This window comes from Ochotona princeps, chromosome 26 (assembly GCF_030435755.1).
Source record: "Ochotona princeps isolate mOchPri1 chromosome 26, mOchPri1.hap1, whole genome shotgun sequence".
Taxonomy (NCBI): Eukaryota; Metazoa; Chordata; class Mammalia; order Lagomorpha; family Ochotonidae; genus Ochotona; species Ochotona princeps.
Window position 1 is genome coordinate 1,229,804 of NC_080857.1, and position 25,565 is coordinate 1,255,368.

The 25,565-nt window shown below is 55.1% G+C and overlaps 1 protein-coding gene across 5 annotated transcripts in view; it reads right to left on the reverse strand.

Annotated features, from left to right (window-relative positions):
• TRAF3 (TNF receptor associated factor 3) overlaps positions 1-22,486 on the reverse strand; it is a 97,489-nt gene extending 75,003 nt beyond the window's left edge. The window contains exon 1 of one of the 5 annotated variants that reach the window (XM_058655488.1): positions 22,240-22,486. The gene's annotated coding sequence lies outside the window, so the exon portion shown is untranslated. Of the gene's footprint in view, positions 1-18,174; positions 18,251-18,315; positions 18,380-20,934; positions 21,098-22,239 lie in introns of those variants that run through there. The other 4 variants (XM_058655484.1, XM_058655485.1, XM_058655487.1 and 1 more) reach the window with 4 other exon arrangements.
• Positions 22,487-25,565: the final 3,079 nt, after the last annotated feature.

Sequence of the window (25,565 nt, forward strand, 5' to 3'; positions counted from 1 at the left end):
CGATCCTGGCTGGGGACTCCGCTGGTGCAGGTCTGTTCCTCAACCTTGAGGCATGAATCCCCACCCCCATCCAACCTATCACTCTAGATGGAAATAGATTTTTTTAAATGATCTTCAAATGCTAGATTTAATAATAATAATAATAATAATAATAATAATAATAATAATAATAATAAAGCATTCCCTCCTGAATTTTTTAGCCAAGACTTAACAAACTTTTCTTTTTCCTACAAAGGTCCTAAATGTTGTAGAATTCATAGCTCACATTCAGACTGTCACACAGTGCTTTGTTTTTGCAACCTAGGGGCTGGTGCCACGGCTCAGCACACTGGTCCTCTGCCCTGAGGTGCCACCACCCCATATGGGCACCGGTTCATATTCCAGCTGCTCCACTTCCCATCCAGCTCCCTGCTGTGGCCTGGGAAAGCAGCCTTGGGACCTGCAGCTGCACAGGAGACCTGGCGGAGGCTCCTGGTTCCCGGCTTCAGACACCTGTGAACCAGCAAGTGGAAGACCTTTCTTTTTCTCTCTCCCTCACTGTCCCTCTCTCTCTTTCCTTCTCTCTGTAAATCTGCCTTTCAAATAAAAATAAAGAAATTTTTAAAGGCAAAAAACATAAAAACCATTCTTGTCTCTGCGGCTCAGACACCAGTACTCTGAGCTGGGCTCTCACGCCTCAACCTGCTGCCAGCCTGGCCACTGGCATCACTGGTCACACCCTCACCTGCGTGCCTACTCCTAGCTGTCCCACCACACCACACACATCAGAGTTCTCTGAAAGCAAGAAAAGTCCGTTTCTGTCTCCCACATCACCTGGGATGGAATACTAACACCAAGACAGTGCTTTGCCTCTGCAACTCCTCAACAGACTGCTCGAGGTAGAGCACAGGTGCATTTTAAGGTGCTCACTTCAGCATTTTCCATCATGAGCAGCTGGGTGCTTGTTTGTGGTCAAGCACTGAGTCCGGGCTCAGGGAGCAGCACCTTCGTTCTAACTTAAACGCCAGGAGCCCCAGCCAGATCAAGGTTTTCCTCCAAAGATGAGTTACTGTCCATATGGCTTTTAAAACACTATGCTGTCAATAACTTTATTATAAAGTTTAAAAATGCTTCTCATTTTGGTACATTACTCTTCAGCAGATATACAAACTTTAAAACGTAACAAGATCAAAACAGCCACAACTAAGACCAGAACCAGACTGCTCTGGAATTCTCCTCGTTAGGATTTCCAGCATCTCATCTAAAGCTACAACTGCCTCCTAGACCGATCTGGAACTTTCTCTGTCACCAGCGTATCACCGTGAAGACTTTCTGCGGCATGTCCGCCTCAGAATCCCTCCACCGCTGGACTAGCATGCTGCCTCTTCCACGTCCACTCGCTCCTTGGAGACCTAAGAATGTCCCAGCACCAATCTGGCAAACAAGGAACCAGAGACACTTCATGTCCCTTTCCCACATCCTGCCCAGTTGAACACTGAGCCAAGAAATACAGATTACTCAGTGACAGCCACCCAGACCTGCCTTCCTTCACAGCTAACAACAACAGATTTCTCTACTTTCAGATCTGTCGAGGCCAAGCAGAGCTTACAGATCCACTGCCTCGACTTCCTCCCAGCCCTGACCTGCAGCTGCAGGGAGTATGCCAGCACCACGGCCCTAGTTTTCCATTTCCTTTACAGTTTCAAAAAAAAAAAAAAAAAAAAGCTCACTCACCACAGGTTTACTCCAAAAGCTTACAAGCAGCCGGCTTGTGCCCGTGCTCCATGAAGGCAGGTGGACCACGTGCCAGCTGCAAGATCACAGAACTCCCCACAAGGCACTCCTGACCCCACTCCCCACCACTACAGCTTCGGTTCTTTCATACTCCAAAAGGTGAGGAAAAAATAACTGACAGAGAAATCCCCTATGCAAAAACCCCAACTCGGCGGGAAGGAGGGCGGTCCTTGTGAATCATGCGCTCCTCCCTGAGCAGGCAGCACAGTCACCCAGACAGCATCGAGGAAAACCAGGGCGGCAGGGGCACCCAGGTGCCAAGCACCACAGACAAGGCAAGCAGGTGTCCAGCAGAGGACAGACATGGGCTTCAGCCAGGCAGTGCTCAGTCCGCAAGGTACAGGGCCTCCACAGGAAGGAGGCTGCAGTACTGCACCCAGCAGGAAGCCACCATGCAGCTGGTGGGGAACTGGGGTGAAGCGGAGACCCTTCAGGGGCCACTGGCATCCACAGTGGGCTGGCCTGGGCTGGGGACCAGTGAGGCAGAAAGCAGCAGACCGAGTGCCAGCACCCAAAGAGGGAAGGAGGGGTCAGGAAAGATTTCCCCGTCTTGGGGGGAGCAGGGAGGAAGAAGAGTTCTGTTAAGGACAGGCCATGCCACTCCCTGCTGGGGCTCCCAGTTCTGGTTGGCGAGCTCCTCCCTGAGCAGGCGGCGGAGCTGTGTGGCCTGTGCAGCCGGTCCCCCAGGCCCGCCTCCCAGCAGCAGCCTGCACCGGCCCAGCAAAGTGCCCAGCACACACTGAGAGCTCCACAGACACCTGTGAACACACGCAGGACCCAGAGCCGAGCTCGAAGACAGGCTAAGCTACACATAAATATGGGGAACTTGGGAACCACAACTGGGAAATTATTTTATTTTTCTAATGTTACCTACTCAAAAATTCCCACCCTGCTGACAAAAGTTTTGCTGTAAATTACAGTATCTTAGAAAGGGTTTATCCAGACTGGCTTCTGTCCCAGGCACTCTGACCCTCCAGTCTCCTCTCTCTACCTCTATATATCTATATCTATATTGATATCGATATAGTTAATTTTTTTTAATTTGAAAAGCCCTGTTACTGAGGCGGCAGGGTGGAGGGCAAGATGGCGCAGTCGTAGTCCCTGGTTGACTCCCAAAATGGCCGCAACACCAAGGACTGAGCCAATCCCAAGCCAGGAGCCAGGAGCTTCCTCCCTGTCTCCCATCTGGTCACAGGGTCCCAAGTACAGCCTCGGCTGCTCTCCCAGGCCATTCACAGGGAACTGGAGAGAGAAACTGCCAGGCCTCGAACCAGCACCCATATGGGATATCAGCATGGTTGGCAGAGGCTTAACCTCACAAGCAACGGAGCCACCTCCCAACCCTGCTAATTTTAGTAACTCATTGCACCAAATATATTTCTTAATACTTAAAATTTCACTTAATGGGCCTGGCATGGTGGCACAGTGGCTAAAGTCCTGGCCTTGAATGCACCAGGACCCCATATGGGCGCCGGTTCTAATCCTAGCAGCTCCACTTCCCATCCAGCTCCCTGCCTGTGGCCTGGGAAAGCAGTGGAGGACGGCCCAAAGCCTTGGGACCCTGCACCCGGGTGGGAGACAAAGAAGAGGCTCCTGGCTTCGGATTGGAGTAGTATATAAGGACAACGGATTCCATTGTGGCCAACTGGGAATGAATCAGCAGAGTGAAGATCTTCCTCTCTGTCTCTCCTCCTGTCTATATATCTGCCTTTCCAATAAAAATACATAACTCTTTTAAAGTTTTTTTTTTCACTCAATGACTAAAGACTAAGCCCAATACCCTCACATGCACTAGAGACCATTAAGAAGCTGTGCTGCATAACCGCAGCCCTGCTGGCACACGGGTCTCCAGGGCAGCGGTGGGCAACCTACAGGGCCTTAGAGCACATGCCCAGCACTCCTCCTCTTACCAGGGACGGCAGCCACCTGCCCTCCGTGGACAACCACCATCCTAGACCAAACCTAACTGAGACAAGGGGGATCACGTTCTGTCACATTTGAAGTCTTCACTTAAAAACCACAGCCTGCACTGCATCTTGCAGTGAAACTGAAAGTAAAACAGGTGGTACCCACACAGCCCCACTCTGCCAGGGCTCTGCAGCATGCCACCAAAATGACGCACACGCTCTGCTAGCGGCTGCAGCTCCCAGGAAGGCCTCCTCAGTGACCAGGAGGCTCCAGGCCTCCTCGCCAGCAGGGCTCCCGAGGCCTCCAAAGGCACAGGTGCAGAAAGCCAACGGAACCCTCAGCAGCCGGGACTCAGCGCCCAGACCTCCGGAGCGCAGACAGCACCCCGTGGTTTTCAGGCATGACGGTCTCTAAGAAGGGTCAGCCACTCTCAACGCCTTGACTCCCAGTCACAGCCAGGTCCCCACAGCAAAGTCTACGTTTGCTCTCCGCTTCCAACAATGTCCACACACAAAGCAAACATCCCATGAACTCCCTGATGGGACTGGTAGTGGAAGGGTCCAAATTTTCTGATGATGAGACCAGAACTAGCTGCCAATTATCAGACTTATCTAACTCAAGGGACCCCCAGCATTGCCAAGGCAGGCCAAAGACAAGCAAGCAAGGGTGATGAGGGGCACGTGTCAGACTCCCCATGGCCCAGGGAAGTGACCGCCCTCTGCTTCACACAGGAGCACACAGGGCTGCAGGCCTAGCCGCTAGCTTACTGGGCCAGAGGGTCAATTTGAGTACAAATTTTTAGTAGTTTGTAGTGCTAGAACACACACATCAGAATAAAAAATTCTTAGGAACTGCAAATAAAGAGACAACAAGATTTAACAAAACAGACCATAAACAGGGAGCCGGATGAGAAGCCAGAACACAAATGGGCACCATCTGGGAAGCTGGAGCCGCTACATCACTTGACTGGCCCTGGAGAAACGACTTTCCACATACGCTTTTTTAAAAGTTTTTTAAAAAGATTTATTTATTTTTATTGTAAAGTCAGATATACAGAGAGGAGAGACAGAGAGGAAGATCTTCTGTCCGCTGATTCACTCCCCAAGTGGCCACAACGGCCAGGGCTGAGCCAATCTGAAGCCAGTAGCCAAGAGCCTCATCTGGGTCTCCCACGCGGGTGCAGGGTCCCAAGACTCTGGGCCGTCCTCCACTGCTTTCCCAGGCCACAGGCAGGGAGCTGGATGGGAAGCGGGGCTGCTAGGATTAAAATTGGCACCCATATGGGATCCTGGAGCATGTGCAAGGCAAGGACATTAGCCACTAGACTACTGCACCAGGCCCTCCACATATCTCTAGGATTAGAAGTTTCCATATATTTCTAGACTTACTTGCGAAGTGCTTGTTGACAAGGACCAGGTCCTACACACAGACTTACTCCTTACTGACTTCTAGCTTAGTGACACACACAGGGTAGAGGACAGAAGTTCTTCTGTCTTAAAATACCAGAAATATTGGACATACAGCACAGAGCAGATGCTGTCACAGACCACATAAAGCCGCGGCCTGTGATGCTAGCATCCCGTGTGGGCACAAGTTCGAGTCCCGGCTGCTCCCATCCAGCTTCCCATGCTCCCTGCTAATGCACCTGGGAAGGCAGCAGAGGTAGCCGGAGTCCTCAGGTCCATGCATGCTCGTGGGAGACCTGGAAGTAACTCCAGGCCCCTGGCTTCAGATCAGCTCAGCTCCGGCAGTTGCGGCCACTTGGGGAATGAGCCAGTGGATAGATTTTTCTGTTTCTTACTTGTCTCTCTCTGAAACTCTGCCTTCAAATAAATAAATAAACACAGCACACCCACGCAGAGGAAGAACAGGCACACATGGAAGGGGCATTAACAGCTGCATCTCGGGAGCACCAGCTCCTGATACACACGGCCCCGTCAGGACACACGCCTGGCAGGCAGGCTCACACACCTGCACACGCCTGGCAGGCAGGCTCACACACCTGCACACACACCTGGCAGGCAGGCTCACACACCTGCACACACACCTGGCAGGCAGGCTCACACACCTGCACACACCTGGCAGGCAGGCTCACACACCTGCACACACACCTGGCAGGCAGACTCACACACCTGCACACACACCTGGCAGGCAGGCTCACACACTTGCACACACCTGGCAGGCAGGCTCACACACCTGCACACACACCTGGCAGGCAGACTCACACACCTGCACACACACCTGGCAGGCAGGCTCACACACCTGCACACACCTGGCAGGCAGGCTCACACACCTGCACACACACCTGGCAGGCAGACTCACACACCTGCACACACACCTGGCAGGCAGGCTTACACACTTGCACACACCTGGCAGGCAGGCTCACACACCTGCACACACACCTGGCAGGCAGGCTCACACACTTGCACACACACCTGGCAGGCCTTCTGCAGCCTCGAGACCCTCCATCCCAAACAGAACTCAGATGCTGTTTCAGACTTCAAAACGGGAGATTTCTGAAACGCTTTATGCACATTCTACAACACTCGCAGACATTGGGGGACAGCACTCATAAGAAAATGCAGTGAAGCATCAAAGTATCAGTACTAAACGAAACATTATAAATAGCTAATAGGCATTCAGATCAAGTGACATGAAACCTATCAGAAAACCCATTCAATGTCAAAAGTTCAAGGTTTAAGACTTTTGTGAGGAAATGGTGTCTGCATCGCTGCAATCATTCTGTGTGTGAGGGCGCCAGGCTCACAAGAGACACCTGGGCCCAACGCACTAACCTAGTGGCTGAAGTCTTCATCTTGCACAAGGCAGGATCCCATATGGGCACTGGTCTGTATGCAGCAGCCCAGTTTCCGATCAGCTCCCTGCTTGTGGCCTGGGAAAGCAGTGGAGGACGGCCCAAAGCCTTGGAACCCTGCACCTGCACGGGATACCTGGAAGAGGCTCTGGGCTCCTGGCTTCAAATTGGCTAAGTCCCAGCCATTGTGGTCACTTAAGGAGTGAATCAGTGGACGGAAGATCTTCCTCGCTGCCTCTCCTCCTCTCTATCTGACTTTCTAATAAAAATTAATAAATTTATTTAAAAAAAAAAAGAGGGCCCAGCGCAGCAGGCTAGTAGCTAAGGTCCTAGCCTTGCATGCGCCAGGATCCCATATGAGCACTGGTTCTAATCCCAGCAGCCCCACTTCCCATCCAGCTCCCTGCTTGTGGCTTGGGAAAGCAGTCGAGGACGGCCCAAAGCCTTGGGACCCTGCACCCACATGGGAGACCTGAAGGGGGCTCCTGACTCCTGGCTGTTGCAGCCGCTTGGGTAGCAAATCAGCAATTGGGAGATATTCCTCTCTGTCTCTCCTCTCTGTATATTTGACTTTACAAAAGAAAAAATAAATTAATTTTATTTTAAAAATGAATTAAAGAAAGGCCATCTAACTTGCCCAAGACAAAACCTGGGAAGTAATTCGAAAGTCAAGGCCTAAAACCCATGTGATGGCCTTGCCTAAAGTCTGAGGTGCAGACCAGGAAGGTCTGGGACTGCATTTCTAAGACCCCTGGAACCCTGAGGAAGCAGAGTGTGACTTCCTGGCCGGGCAGCCTCTTCCTGGGATATGCAGCAAGCTGAGTCTGAGGAGTGGGAGGTGGGGGCTCCTTGTGTGGGAGGAGCCGGTATTCTGCTAGGATTTGCAATCAGCAGATGAAACCATGAAAGAAACCAACTGCTAACAGAGGCAGCCTGCAAGCCCCATCCCTCCCGGAGCCACTGCCATCAAAGGCCATGCAGTGGGAGCAGGTGCCTAGGGGATAGAGCACCCCGCCAGCTCAGGCTCTGTGGGGAGTAAGCCTGTCTCCCTACCCCAAAGGCCAAGTCCTGGCAGATGAACACACATAAATACTGCTGCCTGCTATGTGACAGACACACACACACAACACGCGGCTTGTGGCCGCACTGTTACCCTCAGCACTGCAATCCAGTCCAACTGGCACAGTAAGGATGCCCCTGGGGTCCTCAGACTGCAAGTAACATGGTGGTCACCCCAGATCCTGTTCCCACCACATCCATTCTGCAGTTTCCAACAGTACTAACTGGCCCTTAACATCACCCAGAGTGGGCTGTTTGTTTTTTAAGATTTATTGTTCCTTGAGGGCAGCGTGGCCTAGTGGCTAGGGTCCTCGCCTTGAACACGCTGGAATCCCATATGGGTGCCAGTTCTAATCCCGACAGCTCCACTTCCCATCCAGCTCCCTGCTTGTGGCCTGAGAAAGAGTCGAGGATGGCCCAAAGCCTTGGGACCCTGCACCCGTGTAGGAGATCTGGAGGAACTTCCTGGCTCCTGGCTTCGGATCAGCACAGTACCAGCCGTTGCGGTCACTTGGGGAGTGAATCATCGGATGGAAGATCTTCCTCTCTATCTCTCCTCCTCTCTGTATATCTGACTTTGTAATAAAAATAAATAAATCTTTAAACAAAAAAAGGATTTATTGTTGCTTGAAAGGCAGATTTACAGGTAGGAGAGACAGACAAACATCTTGTAATCGCTGGTTCTCTCCAAGTGGCCACAATAGCTGGCACTGAGCTGATCTGAAGCCAGGAGCTTCTTCTGGGTCTCCCACGCAGGTGCAGGGTCCCAATGCATTGGGCCGTCCTCGACTGCTTCCCCAGGCCACAGCAGGGAGCGGGAAGGGAAGTGGAGCAGCCGGGACATGAACTGGTGCACATATTAGAGGCTGGTGCTTCAAGGTAGAGGATTAGCTTATTGAGCCATGCTGCCAGCCCCAAAACCCAATTTGCTAACTCTGCTTCAAGCCAGTCACTGTGTCCACGCCAGCCTCAGGCCAGTTCTGAGGTGGAATGTGCATCCTACCCCTAAATTCAGCTCTCCGGGAAAGCTCACTTGGTAACATATTCCCTGTAACACCAAGCAAGAGTCTCACTCTGGCCTGAGGTTAATTTGCTCATCCACTCACCCTACAGAGCGCAGGAAGCACTGTAACGTGACTGGTGCTCCAGGAGAGCTCGTCAGAAGTCTGCTGGACAGAACCGGACACGCAAGTGCTACTTTGCTTAATACCCTCAACACACACAACACACCAGGCACCGAACATCAACCAGGACGGAGAAGACACACATATGCCGAACCAGGGAATATGCTCAACTGGCAAATGTTTGGGGGGACATATTCTGAGTTTTTTTTCCAAGCAGAAAAACTATATTCCTTCAACCAGAAATGAAATTTATAATTTTTCACTTTTTTGGTGAAAAATTAGTTTCACAGGAATTACTCACAAAGGTGGAGTTTGAAAGGGTTCCATTATTTTCCCTACTGTTGCAAAGCCAAGTGTGGCCACAGCACAGCCAGGCCTCAGCAGAAGGCCACCGCTCCTCCAACCTCTGCTCTCCGCACACCCTCACGCTCCAGAACCCAGGATCCTGTGTCCTAGTGTCACACAGAGAACATGAGGTCAAATCCAGGTGCAGAACTGGAGTCCTGGTGAAGATCCTCTCAGACGACTTCTTGTAGGTTGAAGTACACATCGCATGTCCCACTCCACCCCAAGTGACAGTTTCCCAAAAACTTTCAGACAGAATGAAAGCGAAAGGGATAACTATATTAATTCATGCTGACACAAAGCCAGCGAGGGCAGAGACAACAGACAAGGGCATGCCAGCCAGCCCCGCGACACACTATTGCTGTGGGCTCAGCAGCAGCCTCCTGTCCCTCAGACTCGGGCGGCTCAGCCCGGGGCCCCAGTGACCACCTGCCAGCCAGCATTCTGAAGGCAACGGGAAATGAGGAACACAAGCCACCTTTAGAAACACATGCCCCTGTCCCACGAAAGAGCAAACTTGTGGAAGCAAGAGGAAGGCCTCCTTCACTCTCCTCTCCCTGGTCGGTGGTCCACATGGGCAGCCGTCCCTCAACCACGTAAACATCACCACAAAGCAATCAACGTGTTATTGAGAAAGAGAGAGAGAGAGAGAGGAGGAGGGATAAGAAAACAAATTCCTGCTCAATAACACAGAACGCATTTTCTCACAAGAAAGCCGGCGACCCGAGCCATGGTCTCCGTCTCCACCACAGCTTCCCACAGTGAATGTGAGTGCTACTGAGAGCACCATGCACTCTGCCCACAGACTCAGCTGCCAGGAGAGCCGGGAGCCCACCCAGAACCAGCCAGGGCTGCACGCTCATCACCGTGGCGGGCTGAGTGGCAACATGCACCTCTTCTCTGAGACACACACTGTGTGAGTCCAGAGAGGCCACAACCGGGGTCAGGGCAGCAGCACAGCACAGAAAGCCGCCATTTCCAGTCCAGTTCTCTCCTTGGGCCCCTGCGCTCACGTGGGAGACCTGGAAGTTTTGGCTGTTGCAGTTGTTTGGGGAATGAGCTATCAGATGGGAGATATCTCTCTCTCCCTCTGAAACTCAGTATTTCAAATTAAAAAAAAAGTTTTTAAAAAGTCCAACCACTCGGGCCTGGCAGCGTGGCCTAGCGGCTAAAGTCCTCACCTTGAATGCCCCGGGATCCCATATGGACGCCGGTTCTAATCCCGGCAGCTCCACTTCCCATCCAGCTCCCTGCTTGTGGCCTGGGAAAGCAGTTGAGGACGGCCCAAAGCCTTGGGACCCTGCACCCGTGTGGGAGACCCGGAAGAGGTTCCTGGTTCCCGGCTTCGGATCGGTGCACACCGGCCTGTTGCGGCTCACTTGGGGAGTGAAACATCGGATGGAAGATCTTCCTCTCTGTCTCTCCTCCTCTCTGTATATATGACTTTGGGATAAATAAATCTTTAAAGAAAAAAAAATAATGAAAAAGTCCAACCACTCTAGTGGAAAAGTCACAGGCACACCCCAACTGCACGGACGGAACGAGCTTCGAGTCTGGCCTTCCAACCGTCCCAGAGGCAGCACAGCTGGGTGGGCTCTCCGGACTTGTCAGCATAGAGCCAGGACCTGCCCGCAGGCAACAAGCCGGAGATACATCAGATTCCTGTCGCAGCCACTCATCCTTAGGGTGACTTTCCTGCCCTGGGGGACACACGGCTGTGGTGACGCTGTCCAGCTGCAGAGGCAGCTTCCTGTGCCGCCGGGATGGCAGTGTCCCGGGTACACAGCATGACCACCAACACAGCGTTCCCCAGCCTGTCTGAAAACTCCCCGTTTTCTACATCCAGTGAGTAGGGCAAGTCAAGGTTTCACAGTTCTGAAGGAATACGGTGAGCTGCCACACAGAGGGTGCCTCACAGCGACCAAATGGCACGAGAAAGCCACGGGCCAGGATTGCTGACAAGGCCCCACAAAAGCTCAGCAGATGGAATCCAACAACATATTAACAGGATTACATACCCTGACAAAGGGATATTCATTCCAGAAATGCAACATGTATTAGACATACAAAATTCAATAACTAATACATCATATTAATACAAGGAAAAACAGAACACACAATCATCTCAAGACACACAAAAAGCCATGGCAACACTCAACATTTCATGATAAAAAGAAAAACCTCAGCCAAATGGGAAAAGGAAGAACGTTCCGTGACGTGCTGAAGGGCAGCCCGAGCTGACGGGAGATCCGTGCGGGCAGCAGAACAGCCTCGTGGTATCAGGAACAACATGCACGCCGCTCTGCCTGCCTCAGCACCGCACCGGACAGCCGGGCCAAGCCGGGCCAAGCCGGGCCACAGCCATGGAGAGGCACCAAACAACCCTGCTTGCAGAGAAACAATTCAGACAATAACTACAAAGATAATAAATTGTCTAGTTTCAGGGCATAAGATTAACACAAAATCAGCTGTGTTTCTTCTATACACCAGCAATGAACAATTCAAAACTGAAAATTAAAAATTCCACTTTCAGAGCCTATTGCAGTAACCTAGAGACTAAAGTTCTAGCCTTGCATCTGCCAGGATCCCAAATGAGCACTGGTTCTAATCCCGGCTGCTCCACTTCCCATCCAGCTCCCCGCTTGTGGCCTGGGAAAGCAGTCGAGGACGGCCCAAAGCTTTGAGACCCTGCACCTGCGTGGGAAACAGAGGAAGCTCCTGGCTCCTGTTGTCAAACCAGCTGGCTCTGGCCGTGGCGCTCACGTGCGGAGTGAGCCAGCAGCTGATAAAGACCCTCCTCTCCAGATCTCCTTCTATCAATCTGCCTTTCCAATAAAAATAAATCAATCTTAGAAAACAAAACAAAACAAAAACTTGGGCCCAGTGCAGTAGCCTAGCAGCTAAAGTCCTCGCCTTGAATGCCCTGGGATCCCTTATGGGCACCGGTTCTAATCCCGGCGGCGGCTCCACTTCCCATCCAGCTCCCTGCGTGTGGCCTGGGACAGCAGTCAAGGACGGCCCAAAGCCTTGGGGCCTGCACCTGTTTGGGAGACCCAGAAGAAGTTCCTGGCTCCTGGCTTCCAATCAGCTCAGCTCCAACTGTTGCAGTCACCTGGGGAGTGAATGAGCCGATGGAAGAACTTCCTGTCTCTCCTCCCCTCTGTATATCTGACTTTCCAATAAAAATAAATAAATCTTAAAAAAAAAAAACTTTATGTGCCTCAAAAAAACACTAAATAAAACAATCCAGACACAAAAAATCAAGTATTATTTGATCCCTCTTCTAAAATATTTCTAGAATAGGCAAATTCACAGAGACACAAAGCAGATCCAAAGTTACCAGGGACTTTTTCCCAAGAGACTTTTGTGTTTCCTTTCTATCACTCATGTGCTGGTTACTCAGTGGCACGTTTTTGCATGGTGCTGTAATTTGCTGTTGTTGTGGCTGTTCTAACTCATACCAGTTGTTGACCTGGTTACATGGCTTCTCATTTATGGAAATGTATAGTGATGGAGTACTGGGGTTCCCATATCCAGATGTGGGGGTATAATGGAAAGGCATTCCTGCTTCCAGACGAAAGACGGATTCCCAACAAAACCGTTGGACATGTGTAGACAAGGGGACGTTGGACTGCGACACTGTGCTAACAGTGCCGGGGCCCGCTTGAATAAGACACTGATCTGAAGGACCGCACCACTGCAGCAGAATGGGGAAAACCTGCCAGGGGTGGGAGTTTGGGGGGAATCCTCGCCTATATGAAATTGTACCACATAATTCAAAATTCAAAATAAAAAATATATTTAAAAAAAAGCACAAAGAGGGCTACAGAGGGAAAAATGGAATGATTATTCAATAGGCACAAGAAGAAAAAGTCTGAAACTAAAGTTGGTGATTATACCAAATATTACTGAACTACTTACTGAAAATAGCTCTTAGACGAATCTGGCCTCAATAAGAACAAGAGTGGACTACAATCCGACGCCCTTCTCCTGACCCAGAGCTAGCGGACACTCTCTCAGGGCATGGGCGTCTTCCAAGTTAGTGAAGAGTTACAGAGACAGGGAAACCCTTCCTGCCCCTCAGGCTCCAGGGGCCAGGACTGGGCCAGGTCAAAGCCAGACGCCAGGAGCAAAGGCCCAAGGCCTTGGACCATCCTCTGCTGTTGTCCCAGCAGCACCAGCAGGGAGCCAGGACTTCAACAGGTACCTACATAACATGCCAGTACTACAGGCAGCGGCTTAACCCAGCACACAACGGCACCAACCCCAATAATAAATCCTTGGAGTTGATACTGCAGCAGAGCACGCTAAGCCTCCGCCTGAGGCACCAGCATCCTAAGGGCACCAGTTCAAGTCCCAGCTGCTCCACTTCTACTCCAGCTCCCTCTTTTTGTTTGTTTGTTTTTTTTAATTTACTTTCCAGCTCCCTTTGAACTGTAAGAAAGCAGACCCATGAACTCACGTGGGAGACCAGGAAGCTCTTGGCTCATGGCTTCAGACTGGCTCGGCTCTGGCCATTGAAGCCACTTGGGGAATGAACCAGCATGCAGAAGCTCTCTCTCTAAACTCTGCCTTAAAAATAGAAGTAAATAGGGCCTGGTGCGATAGCGTAGTGGTTAAAGTCCTCGCCTTGGATGCACAGGAATCCCATATGGGCGCTGGTTCCAGTCCCGGCAGCCCCACTTCCCATCCAGCTCCCTGCCTGTGGCCTGGGAAAGCAGTTGAGGATGGCCCAAAGCCTTGGGACCGTGCACCCACCTGGGAGACCCAGAAGAGGCTCCGGGCTCCTGGCTTCAGATCGGCTCAGCTCCAGCTGTTGCGGCCACTTGGGGAGGAATCAACAGATGGAAGACCTTCCTCTCTGTCTCTCCTTCTCTCTGTATATCTGACTTTCCAATAAAAATTAAAAATTAAAAAAATTAACACAAAAATTAGAGAAAATAAAGTACCACAGTATGAGCTCAAATTGACTAAACTGCAGAGATTACCTGAATATAGTTGCTCCCTTTGGTACAACTATATCATGCTTCAGGTTCCAGGTCCATCCCTTGCTCTAACGCCGCCTCTCCTCCCAGAAGGGCACTCTCGAGGGCCGGGCTACCCAGCAGACCCTGCTGCCAGTGGCTGCCCCAACGTCACACACACACAGCACTCAGGGCTGATTCTCTTCCTGCTTCCAGGAGTGCAGGTCAGGACAGTCGCCGCCGATCGCCTCCACTGCCTTTTCAGAGCAGGGAAAGCTGATTCAGAAAGGACAGCGCCTTGTCAACACAGCCAAAGGGGCAAAAGTCCACCCAGGGCGACTCCTCCCACACATCACCTCACCTCACCTAGCAAAGCGCCTCCTCCCAAGGGGTGCTCCTCTCGGCAGCAGAGCCCCTGCAGGACTCACCCCAGCCCCCCAGCCCCCCAGCCCAGGCTCAGGAAGCCAGCAGGGGGCACAGTCAGGAGGCCCTGGTAACCATGCCTCCACCACTTCCCTGGAAGGATCAGCCTCTCTAAGAACACGGAGAAGCACCCCACCCCACCCCAGGGACCTCAGCATCCCGCGGTAGACACTGGAGAAGCCCACACCTCAGGCCGGCCATGGCTGACTTGTGCCAGCCGCACACTAAGCACAGACTTCCCAAGCATTCTACCAAGAGTCTCAGCAAGCCTTCCCCTAGGAGCCCTATTCCCAAAGCACTGTGCAGCCATAATTACATTCAAACTAAAAGGGTGCTGGCTGTAACCATGGCTCTCTACAGCGCGAACAGGCCTCGGGGACTTGTCCACCACTAACAAGCTCCGGTTCACAAAGGCCTTGTAAGGACAGATGCCGGCAACTGGCTTCCATGTAAATGCAGGGGCAAGGCGGAGACCCAGCAAAAGTGCTGTGACTGTCCCACACGGGAAACACTGGGGTAAAGGCTGTCCGAGGACACCGGGCAGAATGCTGCTGCTGAAGGACACAATGCAGGCACAAGTGCTGAACACAAAAGACTACACGAAAATCAGGCTGCAAGACACATTGTGTTGGCCCGGTGCGGTAGCCTAGTGGCTAAACTCCTCGCCTTCACTGCACCAGGACCCAACATGGGCGCCAGTTCTAATTCCGGCAGCCCCACTTCCCATCCAGCCCCCTGCTTGTGGCCTGGGAAAGCACCAGAGAACAGCCCAAAGCATTGGGACCCTGCACCCGTGTGGGAGACCCGGAAGAGCTCCTGGCTCCTGCCTTCAGATCGGCTCAGCTCTGGCCGTTGCGGACACTGGAGGAGGGAACCAGTGGACTAAAGATCTTTCTGTCTTTACTTCTTGCCAATAATCTGATGTACCTTTCCAATAAAAACAAATAAATCCTTAAACAAAAAAAACACTGTTCCCCTATACTCTCATGCTACACAAAGCGAGGACAGGCAGCCTCAAGGGCACACAGGATGCCCCAGGGACACCTCGAATGAACACAATACAACTTCTGCAAAGCTGGCTGGCTGGCTGGCATCAAAGTATGTTTACACAAAAACAATCAGACACGTTGTGAGTACAACATAAAATTCACATTCAATTTTTACATAGAATTTGATGGGCTTGTCCCTATGCCCACCAAGAGGGAGTCTCCTCAGCAGTTTTCTGAACCCTAAACAGTCAAAGTACCCTGAAGACGACTTCCAACAACAAGCCACATCAATCCAAACAGGAGAGAATTCCATTTTCAGCATAAAGCTGTGACTTCAGGGCTCCAGTGGGCTACGAAAGACTCAAGAGAACCAGTTTCCTTGTTCTGCCAGCCTTAAAGTCGTGAAAAGCAAAAAAAATTAACTCAGAAAAGACATTTTCCATCACCTGACCCCCCAACACAATGCGCCCTGAAGCCAAGGTTAGCAGACCTGGAAGAGGGGAGCCCCCGGGAGCACCCAGGCCAGAAAGGCCACTCAGGGTCAGCCAGCTACCACCACACACTCCCAACCAGGACAGCCTTGGCAGGGCATCTGCACACGCCTGCTCTCACCTGAACGTGGGGGGGTCTAGACACAAGGAGGCCTTACGCCTTGGCACATGGGGGGCAGGGAATGCTGGCCTAGAGTGTCCCCCTAGGGTGGTCCATGTGGGCCTTCCCTGCACCTAGAGAGGTCAGGGTTCAGATAAGCAGGCGTGTGGCCTGTAGCACAGACTCAGCAGGTGGACCACAACAGAAACCTGAGCACCAGCAGGACAGCAGGCCTCAACACCTGTCATGGCAGCACAGCCGAGAAGTGACCCAACTCCATGGGAAGAGAAACGAAACACTACAGTCAGAATCAGCCAGAACGCACCAAGCTAAATGTCCCTGCGGCCACATTTTTTCCTGAAAATCAAACAGCTGTGGGCATCACACCACAGCCATTTTGGGGTGGGAGCTTTTAACACACCCTTCCCCTATGAGCAGCAGCACGGACAGGAATGTGCTGCTGCCCAGCTGGGAGCCCACTGGCCCCGATCCCCCCACAGAGCCTGACCTGCAGCCAGAGGACAGCACGGGAAACCCCAGTGAGGAGCTACACCTCACCTAAGCGAACAGCAGCAGGGCAGGTCCTCTCCCTGCCATCCCCCCAGCCCGAGGGACCAGAGAGCCAACTGGCCCCTTTGCAGGAGGCCTTCCCACCATCGCCAGCCGCCAGCTCCCCTCCTGGACTGCCATATTCTGACTTCTTGGGGACCGTACTCAGCTGAGTGCCAGCTCCCCAAGGGCAGGACGCGTTCGTTTTTGGTTTTTTCTCCCTCTGTCACCCGCCGGTGTCTGGCTTTGCGCCACAGAAGGCACAAGGGCCGGGGGTCCCAGATTCTTGGAGATCATGTCCTTAAAGATGGGTGTTCCATACAGGACACCAGAAGAAGCTCCTGGCTCCTGGCTTCAGACCAGTTCTGTTCCAGCCGTGTTGGCCATTTGGGGAGTGAACCAGAAGATGGAAGAGCTCTTTACATCTCTCCTTCTATGTAATACTTTCAAATAAAAATACATTAAGGGCCCGACGGCATGGCCTTGCGGCTAAAGTCCTCACCTTGAACGCCCCGGGATCCCATATGGGCGCCGGTTCTAATCCCGGCAGCTCCACTTCCCATCCAGCTCCCTGCTTGTGGCCTGGGGAAGCAGGAGAGGACGACCCAATGCATTGGGACTCTGCATCCATGTGGGAGACCTGGAAGAGGTTCCAGGTTCCTGGTTTCGGATCGGCGTAGCACCGATCGTTGCGGCTCACTTTGGGAGTGGGACATCGGACGGAAGATCTTCCTCTCTGTCTCTCCTCCTCTCTGTATGTCTGACTTTGTAATAAAAATAAATAAATCTTAAAAAAAAAAAAAATACATTAAAAACACAAAAACAGTGCTGCTGTGTTTTCCATCCTGGTATCCTAACGAGTGTTACACAAACCCAGGCTCATGAATGCAACATTAAGGAGGAAGACTCCCAAGTCACAGCTCAGGGTCCACTTATCTCAAGCCAGGAATACAGAATGCAGCCTGAGAGGTCCACCCCAGGGCCCAGGGTGATGGCTGCATTGCTTAATCCTCCCTCTTCAAGCGCAAGGACTCTCCGCAGGTGACGGTTCACGTCCCAGCTGCTCTGCTTCCCATCCAGCTCCCTGCTTGTGGCCTGGGAAAGCAGTCGAGGACGGCCCAAGGCCTTGGGACCCTGCACCTGTGTGGGAGACCTGGAGGAAGCTCCTGACTCCAAACTTCACATCAGCTCAGCACCGGCTGCTGTAGCCATTTGGGAAGCAAACCAGTGGATGGAAGATCTTTCTGTCTCTCCTAATCTCTGTAAATTTGCTCCACCTTTCTAATACAAATGAGTAAATCTTAAAAAAAAAAAAAAAAAAATTCCACGCTAGGGGGTAGAGATGTTGTATTAAAAGGGCCAGAGCAGCACTAAAGGTTTTACACAGACGCACATGGGCGCCAGTTCAAACCTCGGCTGCTCCACCTCCCCTCCAGCTCCCTGCTAACAAGCCTGGGAGAGCGGAGGACGGGCCAAGCAGTTGGGTTCCTGTGCCCACACACGAGACCTGCGAGTGCCTGGCTCCAGCCTGACCCCAGCCCTAGGGAAATAAGCCAGCGGACAGCAGATCTTCTTCGCTCTGACTCTGCCTTTCCAATCAATAAATTAAACCAAAAATAATGAAAGGATTCTACCTGGATTGCTGGACCAGTCAAAACAAAGTCACAGCTCTGGTCACGTCCCACTACCTGCCAGCTTACTCCAAGCTACCTACAAGGGCAACAACAAGCTTCACATTTAAGAAAAGGTTTTCTGCTTAATGGCAGAAGCCTCACCTTGTACTAGGCTGCTGCTGTGTCTGGCGCCCGCCTCCCTGGAAGCGCGCTATGCAGAACGCAGACCGCCACTCAGGCTTTGTAAAAGTGAGAGAGCCGTTCTGAATGTGAAGCTGATTGTGAACCACGGGTTTCACACAAGGACATTTGCTTATGATGTTTTAATCTGGTAGGTTTATTACTTATCAAAAGGCAAAGTTAGAGACCTTCCACCTGCTGGTTCACCTCCCCAAGGATGGCAAAGGCAGGTGGGCAGAGAGAAGCCAGGAGCTTCACGGCCTAACCAGCTGGGCCATCCCCACCCCCGCCTTCCCAGCAGCATTAGCGGGAGCTGGACTGGACGCGGACTGGCACCCATGAGAGACGCCGACATCACAGCCAGTGGCTGTTAACAAGTGAACACGGTCCTACCTTCATCAACTCCTCGACGACCTGCAGCTGGACTCCGACCGCAGGCCCCCTCCCGTTTTTGCCTCTCCAGGCCCTCGGGGCTCCATCCTCAGCCCCTCGTCCGCATTCGGTGGCTCTCCTCTCAATTTCTTACTGTGGTTCAAGTCAATAACCATAACCCCTTCAACTCAAAAGAGCACCCACTGCTTGTTCTCCGTGGTGACCAACGAGGCCGCTGCCCCGGGGCTTGCAGGCCTCACACTGACCACTGGGGGAGCTGGCTCCTGCCGTGGGCAGCACCGTCAGCTGGACGTGGTCAACGAGAGAGAGAGAGAGAGAGAGAGATGGCAATTTCCTTTGCCTGAACCAGCTCTGACTTGCAACACCACAGGCATAGTTCTATTTTTCTTGTAGTGTAGCTTTAGCAGCATAAAGCAGCACTTTAAGGAAGTAACAAACCATCCCCATTTTGGCTCATCAGCACGCCTGGAAGGGTGCCTCTGGATTTGCACAGGTGCCCGAGCAGCACTCGGACGGCTCAGCTGAAGGACGGACTGTCTGCAGCCACAGAGCAGTCGGCAGGAATCCAGTGACCAACTGGCCACCACTGCCGGCCCCAGCGCAGTGCCTCCACAGCCGGGGTGGCGAGGCCATCTTACCAAACCCAGAGGAATGGATAGCATCCAAATACAATCATGATTTTCCCTCACAGAAAAATTCACTTGCATATCAAAAAGAAAGGGGAAAAGAAACAGAAAAAGCTGGCGTTCTCCCTGGCCTGCCCTGGCCTTCCCGGCTCCCGCCGGGAGGACTGGAACAGATGGCGTCTCTCCAAACACCCCACATCTCCCACCTGAGCCTGGCTTGTCGGAGCTTAGGCAGTGATGCCAGCATGCAGGCGGCCCCTCATACAACATTTCCAAGTGCTTCTACTGATAAGGCTGCATTTTGTTTTGGTCAAAATAATTTTTCATCTTAGAATAATTTTTAATGAATGTCTCCACTGTCATAATGTAGTGAAAAGAGAAACACACATTTTATGGGGGGAGGCCGCGCTGCGTGTTGCCAGACATCCTACATGCGATGCAGTCTTCTTACAGGCCATTTTTCAAAGACAGAAAAGACACGAGAGAAGATTCTAAGACCAGCGGATGGCCCACCCGGTCAGCTCTTCAAGCCAGCATCTCAGCCACACACAAACAACAGGAAACATTTCCAAGGCTTCCCTGGCGTGTATTCACAGCCAAGTGCTGGGAGGAACAGGAAAATGACATGATGGCTCCTCTTTCCACTGTACGCTGCGAATGTCAACTAACAAGCGGCGACAGCACTACTGCTCAATACAGCCTTCACGACTGCACAAAACCAAACGCATGAAGAACCACACACACCCTCATCCAGACACCTGACTCCAGGGGGAAATAATTTCCCGCCCCGACCATCCCCTAGCCGAGGCTGTTTAAATCTCTAGGCACGTCGGCGCACCGGAGCCCTTTGCATGTGTAAGCTGGAGGACGTTGCGTACAGAATCCGCCCCCAGGGTCTGCACCCTGGGTGACCGTGCGGAAACGTGGCAGAGCGGCCGGGATCAGCAGCCCGGCCCCGGCCGCGAACACGCCAACCCCCGGGGCGGGCCCCTCGCGGGCACGGGGACCTTTAATCCACCGAGGGGGAGGCAGAGCTCCGGACTCGGTCCGGCACCCGCCGGCCTCCCAGCACTGCAGCTCCCGCCTGGGAACAGTCATTCATCCGCAGAAGAATGACTCAGTGGGAACTTTTAAATAATGACTTAAAAAAAAAAAAAACTACACCAGTGCGGGGCGAGCACGTTCACCGGCGTAGACTGGCTCAGTGCGTTCCTCACTACCTAAAAATCACCTCGCCCGGCCCCACCGGGGATGCTGACTGCCCAGCGCCCCGCGGGGGTCGCGGCCACCCAGAGGCCTCGTGTCCCGTTTCCTGAAAAGCTGCAGCACCCCGACCCCCCCCGCATCGCGGCCGGCCCCCCCCACACACACACACACACAAAGTTTTCCGAAGTTGCGGCGTTTTGGGGGGCAGAAGGAAGCCGGGCTGGGGGCAGAGGGCGAGGCCAGCCCCGCGCTCGGCTTAGACGGCCCGGCCGCCTCGGGCCTGCGCCGCGCCGGGCAGCCCCTGGCCCGGCCCCGGTGCCCAGCGTGGGCCCGGCCGCGTCCCGCCCGCCCCGGCGCGCCCCACGCGGCCCCTTACCCCGCTCGGCCGGCTCAGGGGCGCCGGGCGCGTCCTCCGCCGCGGCCCGCAGCGCCCTGCTCCCCGGGCGGCCCCATGTCGGGGGGCGGGGAAGGGCCGGCCGCCGCCGCCGCCTGGAAAGTCCCTGCTGGGCTGCAACCCGGCTCGCGCACGCGGCGGCCGCGCCGCGCCGCGCTCCCTGGCGCCCTCACGCACCCTCCCGTCCGCACTTCCTCTGGCGCGCTGTAAATCCCCGCCGGCCGCCGGCGCCCCGCCCCCGCCGCCCGCGCGCGCGTGGGAGCCGCGGGAGCCCGCCAGCGCCGCGGGAGCCCGCGCCCGGCCCCCGCGCCCGCGCCCCGCGCGCCCCCGCGGCCCGTTGCTAAGCGCCCGGCGGCACAACGGCGGCGCGGCGCGGGGGCGGCCTCGGGGGCCCCGCTGCGCCCCGCGCACCCGCCTTTCCGGGTCAGAAAGCCACGCAGGCGGCGCGGGGCGCCCCGGTGCGGTCTCGGCCCGGCTCCCACGCGCGCTCACGGCCCGCGCCGCCCCAGGGCCCCCTCACTGCTCTCTTCAGCAACGCTTGCTTGCTTCAAGTTCCTTCCTCCCTGCGCTCCTCCCACACCCAGGAAGTTGTGTCGTGGGCCAGTGCGGACAGGTGGTCACCCACCCCGGGCCGAGGCTTGCGCTGGGTGCCCCGCGGTCCAGGCCGCTGCCCTGGCGCCGCTCTCCCCCTCAGCCCGGCTCTTACGGCCAGGCGCACCCATTTCTCCACGGGCTGCGGCCTTCTGCCCCTCAGGTCGCCACAGTGACTGTCCCAGCCCCACTGGCCTGGCAAGATGGCTGCCGAATGAAGGCCGCCATGCCCAGAGGGCTGGGCCAAGGTCCGAGGAGGCTAAGCAGACTCTTCATTTATCACTTTCTGAGAAGGCCAGGGTCACAACTAGGCCCAGCTGTGACCAGCTTGAGCCACTCCAACGTCTTCTGTGACTCTTGTGGAGGCAGAAAGTACTGGCTTCCTCCCCCCACAACCCTCCCCGTGGAAGCTTCCAGAACATGGCCGCCAGAGCCAAGTCTCGGGCACTATCAGCCAGGCAGGTGCTGGTTCTGCTAGACACGGCACGGGGTCCCGCTAGCCAAGCCTGGCCAGGACACAGTGGGGCCCTCAAGCTGGACCACAGGGGCCCTCGGGCGGCCTCGCTCGCCCTTCCTCCTCAGCTCTCGGTGCCCCTTCCCGCCGTTAGGACGCGGGACGAGCCGGCCCTCGAAGGCCTGCGTCCGGCCGGCGCCTTACACCTCCCACAGGGGAACTACGTGGAGACGTCTGCCGACCTCAGGCAGGCCTCGCTCCTCAAGGCTGCAGACGGCTGGTCCTCTGAAGGCCGCAACGAGATGGAGGCGGCCGGCGGCGCGGCCTCGAGGGCGCCCTCTGCCGGCGCGCCCGCTCCGGCTGCCCCGGCCCGCGCCGGCCGCAGGCTCCGGGCAGCTCAAACTAGTTTGCCCCCAGCCGGCCTACGGCTCCGGGGGCGGGCGTCCCGGCCTCTGCAGTGGCAGCCGTGACGGGCAGCCGGTAGGGCCAATGGCCGCCGTCTCCTCGCGGCGTGCGAGAGGCGGGGCTCGCTGTTGCCTATGGCAACGAGGAGCCACTCGGGGACTCCATTTCTGCGCATAGCCGCTCTCTCACGGGAATCGGTCGTGCGCGCCGCGTTTCGGGGAGACGCGCGGGTGCGGAGGTCGGGGTGACTCGCCGCACCTGCGTGCTTGCAAAGACGAGGGGCGAGTGTCGGCGGCCCGAGAGGCCGGGCGGGGGTGCTGCAGGCCCGGCCTCTGATAGGGCGGCCGCTGCCGCAAGCGACACCCCCACTCGGCGAGGTGAGATGCGCCGCCGCACAGTGTCGCTAACGCCAGGCTTCGCCACGCGCGTTTCCGCGGGGCCTCTGCAGGCACGACGGCGTTTTCTGGCTTGGCTTATTTGAAAGGCCAAGTGGCGGCGACAAGGCCCCCTCTGCAACCCCCTCGAATGCCCTCACCGGCGGCTGGCTGGGAGCCCGGAGCTCTGCCCAGGGACGCCAGCGCTGGGGCTGCCACCTGCGGCAGGAAGCCCGGTGGGAAGCCGAAGTAGGGCTGGATCTCCCACACGGGCATGCAGCCGTGCACCCCACACTCGTCCCTCGTTTATCCTCACTGCTGGTGGAGACGGAGCTTCCTGGGGGCTCAGGACCTGACGGGGGAGGTGCCCAGCTGCGGGATCTGCACAGGGACACTTGGAAAGCAGTGCAGCAGGCCTCAGGGTGGGCGAGCGACATGGGGCGGGGGGGTGGCAGGTGGGAAGCGGCCATTGAGGAAGGCCCCTCTTTAGAGAACACACTGGCATTTGTGTGTACACGGGTAACCCTGCCTCGGGCCCCTTGTTGGCACCCCTCAGAGGCCTCAGCAGTCTCTCACTGAAAACATCCAGCTCTGCCGCCCAGCAAACCCTGGCACCCTCCCATTCGGGCCGCAACTGTGCAGACAGGCCTTGGTGGCTTCCCCCGCACTCCAGCTGACCGCAAACCTGAAAGGCCCAATGATGCCCTTGCCTCGGGAGGGCCTTGGGTCGAGACCTGCTTGCTGAGCACAGCCCTGCCCGATGCCAGCACCTGCCGTTTGGAGCTTACCTCCCAGCGGGTGGGTGGAGCTGCAAAAGAGCCTGTCACCAAAGTTGCCTGAAGGGAGACTGTGGCCACCACGAAGAGGCCAGCAGGGCAGCGTGGGCAAAGGCCCTGAGGTCACTGCACAGGCAGCAGAGGTAGGCAGAGTCACAGGGGCCAGGGCTGCAGGGTGATCACCATCATTTCTGGCCCCCTAGCTCCAGGTACAAAGGAGCCTGACTTCAGGCCTCACTCTCGTGGGTCAACAGCCAAGTGCTGGGCACACTGGGGTCCTGAGGGCATCCCTTTATGTGGCGAGTGGAGACCGCAGGGCTGTGGATACAGGCCAGCACCCAGATGTGGGCCAGCCGTTACCAGTCATCCCACCCACGCTCCCAGCCCCTGGCACATGCACTGCCTAGAGCAGCGAACCTGCAACTCTGTGGGAGTAGGTCCTCTCTTCACCCACAGGTAGCAGCGCTGGGTCAGAAGCGCAGCAGCCAGGCCTTGAACCAGCGTCCGTCAGGGATGCTGGTACCACAGGCAGCAGCTCAACCCACTGGGCCACACTGCTAACAGGTACGTTTCTGAGACAGCTGCATCCTCCCTGTTCTCTCTGTGTTGGGTCACCAGAGTTAAAGGCATCAGTGAACTAATCAGTTCCTAGGACAGCCATGTGGCTGGCCACTTTGAGCTCATCCCCAGGGCGCCCAGGGTGCTGCTGGGCTGATCCCTGAAACACCACCAACAGCTGCTCTCCTTGGAATGAGCAGCCTGCTCAAAAAAACCGCTTCCTCCACTAATGAGTTCGCTCAGCCGGGGCACTGGGGCCAGGCCGAGGGGTTCCAGGGAGGCCCAGGCAGCTCTCTGCTCACCCTGGAGTGATGTGCTTGCCCTCCTTGGGGGAGGGCAGCGGCCAGGGCTCAGGGGACTGTCCTACAGCAGAGGGGAGGCCCTACCCAGATGCCCAGCATGGAGTGTGCTGGGGCGGCCACAGGAAGCAGTCTTTCCTCCCAGGCTGTTTCTGTCTGAGTGTGGGGCAAGCTCAGAAATTTCCCTGCCGATGGTTAAGGAACCAAAATTGGACGCTCTAACTTGGGCTTGGGGATTTTGCTCTTCCTCTGGGGCACCTCATTCTGCAACTCCAAATGCAGAAACTGCTACGTGCCCTGGAACCAAAGCTACTCTGAGCATCCGCCTCCAGGTCACTCCACTCCCACAGGGACACGCCCATTTGTCACAGCCCCCCACCTGTCATAGCCCCCCACCCAGGTCGAGCACCGCGGCCAAGCTTCCACGTGGGCCCATGGCTCCTCTCTGATCCTTCCGAGTTCTCCCAGGCCTGAGACAGGTCCGAACTTTGTCCTGAGCCTGGGGTCCCAGCTTGCTCTGTGTTAAAGCCCAACATTGAGTTTGCTCTGGAATCCCCCAAAAGCAGTGTCACACACATCTACGGTGCTCACTCATCCATTACATCCCTGGGACAGTGCAAGACTGAGAGCCGCACCCAGGCTATCCTGTGAACCCCCAAAACTGCCGATTGGGGCCAGGGTTCTGGCCATGGGTGAATGACCTTCAAGGGGTCATGAGTTAAAACATTTAACCCCATGACAAAGCCTGAGGGGCAAGAACTTAATGTGATTTTGGATTAGGGTAGGGGGCTTGGGGGGGCTTAGGCAAGGTCCTGAGGGTGGCCCCAGGGCTGAATACTCTGACTTTGTAAGAAAAAGAAAGGACCAGGTTTATGGCATAGCAAATTAAACCATCTGAAATGGGTGCTGGTTTAAGTCCTGGTTGCTCCACTTCCCTTCCAGCTCCTGCTTGTGGCCTGGGCAAACAATAGAGGATGGCCTAAAGCCTGGAGACCCTGCACCTACACAGGAGACCTGGATGAGGCTTCAGCCTCCAGACCCAGCTGTTCAGTGGAGGCCAGTGCAGTTGTGTGTGCATCTCCAAGGATGCACAGTCATGTCTCTCCTGGCCCTGCCCGACTCTCCAGCTCTGCTTGTGTGGCCCACTCCTCATGGC